Consider the following 8,553-nt stretch of genomic DNA (forward strand, 5'->3'; position numbering starts at 1 on the left):
TGTAAGTATTTTCTCTCTTTTGTCTCCTCTGGTACTCAAGTTGTGCATACACTAGACTCCTTGATATTGTACCACAAGGCAATCGTCTCTGAGATTCTGTTCATTTTTTTTTCCTGCATTTTATCTCCCTGTGCTTCCAGTCATATAATGTTGTTCTCTGACTTCAAGTTCATCAACCTTTCTTATGTATTATTTAATCAGATGTTAAATCCCATGATTAATTTTCATTTCAAATATGATAATATTTATCTAATAGTTCTAGAATTTTCATTGTTTTCTATCTTAAGTTTTTCTTTCTTTCTTAAGATTCCCTACTCATTAGGTTGAGGTTTTCCTTTACTTTATTTGTTATAATCATAAGCTGTTTTAAAGTTCTTGTTTGCAAGTTTTATCATCTTTCTCATTTCTTGCTATGTTTCTCTGTTCCTGATTTTTTCTTTTGGTTATGGCTCATGTATTTATGCTCATTTACATACCTAGCAAATTTGATTGTGTGCTTGGCATTGGTACTACATTTTTAAAGGATTTTATCTTCTTTTAGAAGAGAGTTTAGAATTTTTTCCAGCAGGGGTTTCAATTGCTCATGGATCGACATAGTCCTTTCAAGATTTGTTTAGAAACATTTAAAGAGCCAGGCTAGGGGGCACCTGGGTGGCTCAATCGGGTGAGTGTCCCACTCTTGATTTCAGCTCAAGTCATGATCTCCCAATTTGTGAATCTGAGCCCTGCATTGGTCTCTGCACTGATGGTGTGGGACCTGCTTGGGACTCTGTCCCCCTCTTTCTCTCTACCCCTCCCCCCACTTGCTCACTCTTTCTCTCAAAATAAATAAAGATAAACTTTAAAAAGTAAAGAAAGAAAGAGCTATTCTAGAATGACTAGTGCCCTAGGGTTAGACTAATTCTGGCTTCCTGCTGTTTTCTCTCCACATACACAGGTTAGTATCCAGCTAAAGGTTTAAGGGGTTCCTTGAGCAGAGTTTTAGAGCTCCTTTTGTACTTAGCTCACTTCTCCCACTTACCCTGTCCCAGAAAATCTAGCTGCCTCGGTGGCCCTGAATTCTGACCTCTGTCTTTTCAGCTCTGTGAAGCAGCTATAGTCTGTTGGGGCTCCCCTCTCCAAAAGAGAGCCATGCTAATCATGGGGCTGACCTTGTTTGTTTACCGTCTCTCAGAGATCACAGTCCCACACTGCCTTTGGTTCAACATCAGAAAATGGTTATTTATATAATTTATCTTGGTTTCTATTTATTTCCTACAAAAGGGCTAGTGTGGCATCTGTTACTCCATCAGGGCATGAAACAGACCCTCCGCCAATCAGAGTATGTGACTAGTTGGTACCGAGTGCTGTGTTAGTCTTTAACGTTTTACAAATAAACAGCACATCCCCAGCCTTATTACCTGGTGGAACAGACAGTTATGCAAATAATTTTAGTGTCCAAAGAGATTTAGTAGAGGCACGTACTGAGTGTCATAGAAATTAAGAGGAGAGAATATTTAACTATCTGAGGAAGTCAGGAAAAACTTCCTAGAGGAGATGGCATTTAAGCACGGGATTTATATTTTGCTAGTTGGGGAGTAGAAAAACACACAAAGCAAATGAACAAAGAATAAAGTGTGTATAGTAAGAAGCACCAGATGACTGTTAAACAGGTTGTATGAGGGTGAAGGAAAACTGTTACAATGTAAAACTAGCCAAAACTTCATTTAGCCCGTGAATGTCACATGAAATAGACTGGCTTATCCTGTGCAGGAATCCATAGCATCATAATGATTGAAAGCAAAGTCTCCATGAGACCCTATCCATAACTTACTGGCTGAGATTTTGGATAAGTTTATTATAAACCTTAGGGTGTTGTTTTCCTTTAATTTTTGGAATAGTATAATCTCACAAACTACCGTATTATCCCAATGATGGTTAATGTACTTAATGCTGGGAAAGCACTCAGCTCAGTGTTTGGCATTTAAGTGCTCAAAAATGGTAGGTGCTTATGTGTGTTATTTCTACAGGCAGATGGAGCTGAAGTTGGTTTGTGAGGTGGTTTGTTTTGTGAATAGGTATGTATTTTTAGAAAAAAAAGAAAGAGCTGAAAGAGGGATAAATTACATGTAGGAGAAGGATTAGACACCAGAATGAACAGAATATGGAGTGATCTGGAAGGTATGCTCAACAGAAGTCAAGGTCCATCTTCTGTGGGTGGAAACATGGCATGGTCAGGGCCTCAAACTGTGACAGATTGCTGTGGCCCTGTTGGGACGTGTTTCACCTGCATTTGTTCTTGAGCAAGGTGCTCAATGACATTTAGTAATCCCTAGACAAGGAGGTATCATTACCAGGGGCGATAGGCTCATTCATACATTCATTTAAAAGCATTACCTAATGCAAGCCTTTTTGCTATTTGTGGAGGATCATATTTTTCAAAATGGCCACAACAATAACTCTGATCCCACTTTCTTCTTACTATGCGACATTGACACTGTACCCGTTAAGTCTGGGTGGGCTCATCACTGGAGCAGGTACGGAGGTGTATGACTTCCGAGCCATGGTCATAAGAGGCAATACAGGCAATACCTGGTCCTCTTGGGACTTTCTCTTAGAACTCAGTTTGCCACGTCATGAAAAAAAAGAGCCCATGTGGAGGGGCCATGTATAGGTTTTGTGGGTGACGGCCCCAGCTGAAGCCCGACGGTGGGTACCAACCTCGAGACACGTCCATGCCTGAAGACACTAACAGTTCTGCCTCCATTCCTCAAACTACCTCTGATCCGCTGTGTGCGGCAAGGATGTGCTGTCCTTGCAGCCAGCCCCTGCCCAAACGCTGAGTTATGAGCCAAACAAACCAAGGGTGTTGTTTTAAACCACCAGATTTAAGATTTAAACCACCAGATGGCTTGACAAGCAGCAACAGATAACTGGAATACTGTTTTATATTTTCTCCCTCTCAAAGGTACTAAATGTACAACTACCAGCATTTTACGATCCTCAGTTTGAAGACGTGTTTTGAAAGGGGTCCCAGGGGCACCTGGGTGGCTCAGTCAGTTGAGCGTCTGACTTCGGCTCAGGTCACAAGCTCGCAGTTTGTGGGCTCAAGCCCCGCGTTGGGCTCTGTGCTGATGGCTCAGGGTCTGGAGCCTGCTTCTGATTCTGTCTGCATCTCTCTGCCCCTTCCCCACTCACACTCTGTCTCTTGTCTCTCTCTCTCTCTCAAATATAAATAAACATTTAAAAAAATTAAAAGGAGTCCCATATTCACAAAAAGAAAATATGAAGGCCACTAAACTAAGAATTTTAAATAATCAAGTGTGTCAGAGGCCTCTGTACCAACGTTATTGGTTAGTTTGTTCTGAAAAAAAGACTGTTTTCTACTCGCAAGAAACGCAAAAGAGTTTCCTGAGAGTGGATTCTATCTCCCATAGCAATTATCTTGACAACATATTTCCCTTTTACTCATGATAATGCACGTATTTTCCAACCAAGGCATAATTTGTTTTTTAAAAACAAGAAAATTATGCCTCTCTTGATGTCGACAGAACCAGGTGAGCTTAAGTAATTGGGAAAACAGGCGTCTTTTGAAATCATTTCTGCCAATTTGCCACCTTTCCTTCCCGCCTCCCTGTACTTCCTCTGCATAACTCCTTGCCCGCACTCTCAAATGTGGTCCCAGCCGTTGGCAGGAAGAGCCAAAGACTAGGCTTTGTGGAGAGAGAAAGACTGAGAAAACCAGAGCTGGAACCATCCCCAGTGGTTTGTCCCATTCGCTTTGAAGGTACCTCGTGCGAAGGCAGCTGTACTGTACGTGGCTTGAGAGAACACCAGGTCTCCCAACACTCTAGAGAGTTTTGTTGAGGCCTTCCAGACAAGGAGGCTATGTGTGGGGATATCACAGGGAGATACAGCGAACATCTTTTCCCAATAAACACCAGGACGCATTGATCCAATTAATGGTCGGACAGTGGGGCAAAGCATTTGAACACAAGACCCGTAGCCTATCTGTTGCGCTGCAAGAGAAGAGTAAAGGGAAAATATTCAACAATAGCCCAGTTGTTCCAATCCATATAGGGAATATCCCACCCCATTCTAACATACAGCATCCATCAAATGGCCTAGAATTAAAAGTGTAATGAATAAACAAAAACCTGTTTTTATTTCTGTGCAATACAAATATAGTTCCCTGTGAAACCCAGAAGTTTTAGAACCCATTAATTTTTTTTTTTTACATCAACTGAATTCTTATATTTGCATGTCACTTATACACCTGGCATTCATATATCAGGAATTCTCAGTGAATTCCCCCAATTGACCACTGCACAAAGACTTGGAGTGTTCTCCCCAAGGGGAGGTTAAACTCGAACTAAGTGTTTGTTGATTGAGCATTAAAACCAGGAAATAATGGTTCGCTGTTACGTTTTAAAACAGCTGATAAGAACAAATGGCTTTAGACAAGGCTAATCTTTTAGGGAGTATAAGAACCCAGTTAAATCTAAGACATCCAGAAAATTTAGAAAAAGACACAGGAGCACAGGGTATGCAATGTTTATTACAATTTCAGAGAGTGCATGGACTTCATATTAAAAACACCTCTCTAATGATGATGTATTCTACACGGAATAGGAGCTAACTTCTTTGGATTTAAAATCAGTCACCATTCATTGTAAAGTCTACTATATGTCAGGCACTGAGCAAAGCCTTCCAGTCCTATTTTATCACAGTCCTGAGAAGCAGATAGAGACTGCCACAGGTTACGGACCAGGAACCTTCTTTCTTCTCTCGTCTTTGCCCCATGACAATTATTAACATTCCCAAAACTCAATGTTCTTCCAAAGAACACATTCTGGGAAATGTTAATGTAGTAAAAATCCTTTATTTTGAGAGTAAGAAGCTGAAGTCAAGAGAGAGACAGAGAAGGGCCCCTGGGTGGCTCAGTAGTTAAGCATCTGACTTCGGCTCACGTCATGATCTCACATTTCATGAGTTCAAGTCCTACATGGGGTGAGCTCAAGCCCTGTTTGGGGTGAGCACAAGCCGCATTTCAGGTGAGCCCCACTTCTCTCTCTCTCTCTCTCTCTCTCTCTACCCCTCGCTCACTTGCGTCCTCTCTCCCTCTCTCTCTCTCAAAAAAAGAAGAGACAGAGAGAGAGAGAGAGAGAGGGAGACAACAAGCCTAAAGTCAGATGGTGACTTGGTACAGGTTGGGCTTGGAACCCATGTCTATCTCCCAGTCCTGTGCTCTTTGACTATATCCATCTACTATAAGAGAAAGGCACATATATACCAACACCGGTCCGTTATTTGTTGAGGGCAGTTAAACAGATGGGGAGATTCATTACCTCCAGCCTTTTCATCCTCCTTCAATGACCAAAGCAGGCTTCAGTGGCCAAAGAAGGCTGTCAAAGAAATGCAAATGCTGGCAGGTGAAAGTCCCTCAGCATAGACAGAAAGTGAGGGGATAGTTTCGAGCTACCGATAATGTCTGCTACGTATGTGTATCCATGAACATGTCAGATCTGTGGGCTCGTGCAAGGCATGCTCGTTTGTGAGTTGGGAGTCTTGGCTCCTCCTTTCTATACAGTTAAGCCCTGTGTGGACCTCTATAACCAAACACCATTTGGAGACTCAGAGAAGTGCTTCTGGAGACAGCAACCAAGATAATGAAAGGCTTGCGAAGCCAAGAAAGATGGTGGCTTCTGGATTTACGCAGCCTGCAGAAGGGAAAGTTGAAGCAGAGCTTAATTTGAACCCACTGAATGCAATCGCCTTCCAAATTCTGTCGATTCTGCATCCACGACGATTTCCTTTTCCTCTCCTCAGTCCTTTGCCTAGGCTCTTGACATTTATCACCTAACCCAGTCATTTTCAACACTAGTTGATCTAAAGCTTTTTTTTCTAAAAATAAATACAAAACAAATAAAGAAAAATAACGTGTTGTTGATGCCCTCCTTAGTCTTTGGAAATGAAAATCACACCCAATACACTCTATCGACACACGTCATCTCACAAACAACAACATAATGCCCTGAATTTAACACATGAAGACGTAAAAGAAAGTAATTTATAACCAAGTAATAAGAATAATATATTCCAGTAAACTAGTGTACATAATCAAGTAGCAAAATGCTTGCATACTTTGAGGGCTATAATTACAAAGGCATACCAGTACAGGCGTGTTGGGTGAGGAGTCAAATACCATTAGTGGGTACATATGTAAAAGAGCGCTAACTGCCAGGCTCTGACGATTATAAAAAGGGATGTTCAGGGGCGCCTAGGTGGCTCAGCTGGTTGAGTGTCCGACTTCGGCTCCGGTCATGATGTCTCAGTTTGTGGGTTCGAGCCCCGTGTCAGGTTCTGTGCTGACAGCTTGCTCAGCGCCCGGAAGCTGCTCCGCATTCTGTCTCCCTCTCTCTCTGCCCCTCCCCCGCTCACACTCTGTCTCTCTCAAAAATAAATAAGCATTTTTAAAAATTAAAAAAAAAAAAAAAGGGATGTTCGATTTTCATGTGAAATTCCGGACAATTCTTAGTTGTTTGTAGCTCTCCTATGCGGTGCCAGATGTCTATCCCCTTGGCTTCTGTTCACTGAACACCAGTGGCAAACTATAAGACCCCACAAAGTTTCAAAACATGCCTTAAAAGCAATATTACCCCCACCGAACCACTTCCATGGTCCTTTCAGTCCACATTCTTTTCACCTGGTAGAGACCTGGATGTTGGTCTGGCTAGCAAGGGTTTCGGGAATTTGGAGGCAGAGCCAGCACATATAGCTACAGAGGTTCTGAACTATTCAATTCCAGGGTATATCACTTATATCTTTTCATAGACATACGATGTTTAAAACAAAGAAGTGTATAAAACCAAGAGTTTATTTATATAAATATATATATTATATATTATATATATTATATATATTATATTATATTATATATTATAATTTATATTATATTATATATTATAATATATATGAATATTATATATTATATTATATATTATATTATATATATTATATTATATATATAATATTAAACATATATAAATATATATAAACAAATATATACATAAATATATATACTACATAAATCAGGCTAATTGCTCTGAGAAGTCCTTGTTAAGCTCTGGGTTTCACAGAAGTATGGGCATACTGTGAAGTTTCCTTACATATGCACTCTTTCCCAGTGACTCGGGCAGTGAGTGAAGCTGGTAAAGGAGTCAGCAAGAACCCGGAAGTTCCTGGTTCGGGTGCTTGTGCTCCCTCTCTGGTTTCTGGGTCTGGGTTCTTGGGTATGCGGTCGACCGCGGGCTCTTTGCAGGCCTGGTGCAGTCAGAAGCAGTGGAATATGGATAGGGTGATACTAAGGACGGCAAAGGAAAGTGTGAAACCATAGGGCTGACAGCTTCCTCCTCTGGGGAGAGCCCCAAGCAACAGTCCTCCAGGTTCCTCGGGGATAGGTGGTATCTCAGAAGAGCCGAAGGGCATCTGGTGCTGGAAGTCATGTCCTGGTTCTTCGCACCTGTCAGCATATGCCTCCAACACTCTGTCAAACTCATTCATCCAAGTTTCCCGGATGACCAAGGAGAATGAATGTGGATACCCCACAGAGGGGTGGATATAAGGGTGGAGTAGAAGGGAGGAGTTGAAAGAGTCCTAGAAATTTAGAGTAAAGTAAATGCTGCAAACATAATTTCTTTGAAAACTCATGCTTTATCTTTTAAATTTTTTAAAATGTTTACTTATTTTTGAGACGGAGAGAGACAGAGCATGAATGGGGGAGGGTCAGAGAGAGGGAGAGACACAGAATCCAAAGCAGGCTCCAGGCTCCAAGCTATCAGCACAGAGCCCGACGCGGGGCTCGAACTCACAAACCGCCAGATCATGACCTGAGCCGAAGTCGGAAGCTCAACCGACTGAGCCACCCAGGCGCCCCAGGGCTTTATCTTTTAAAAATCTATTGTTTTTATATTTCCCAGTACATCACAGTGTTTATTTTTTATACCTGTTTGGGTGTGTGTGTGTGTGTGTGTGTGTGTGTGTGTGTGTGTGTATCTCCCCCACTAAAGCAGCTTTGAACAAAACTAACACTCCAAGAATAGATGTGATATTTCTCCTATAGTTTCAAGTCACCACCAGTGGGTAAAAACACCTCAAGTTGAAAGACGCTGAGATTACATTGTCGTTGGGAGGAATTTAGAACAACTCAAGTCTTATCCAGTTACCTGTGGCTCTTTGAAGTACTGGGGTAATCATGGTGCTTCAGAAATAGGGACTTGGCAGGAGAAGAAGCCACACTTTGGGGGGATGCTCCAAGGAGCATAATGTGGTTTTGCAGATCACATCTGCAGTGACACTGGTGTGGGAATAGACCTTTGATTTTAGGACCCTTCGATTCTGTGTGGAAGCCAGTATAGATGGTTCATCGATTCACCCAATAATTATTTACTGAATCCCTATTCAGAAATGCTAGATACTATTGGGAGCTAAGGCGGAGAACTTAGAACTACCTCTTTGAAAAAAGGACAACATTGGCCATGGTTAGAGAGCTGATGGGTCACGGAGGAAAAGAGA

This window comes from Panthera pardus, unplaced genomic scaffold (assembly GCF_024362965.1).
Source record: "Panthera pardus isolate Hobbes unplaced genomic scaffold, ASM2436296v1 HiC_scaffold_16, whole genome shotgun sequence".
Lineage (NCBI taxonomy): Eukaryota > Metazoa > Chordata > Mammalia > Carnivora > Felidae > Panthera > Panthera pardus.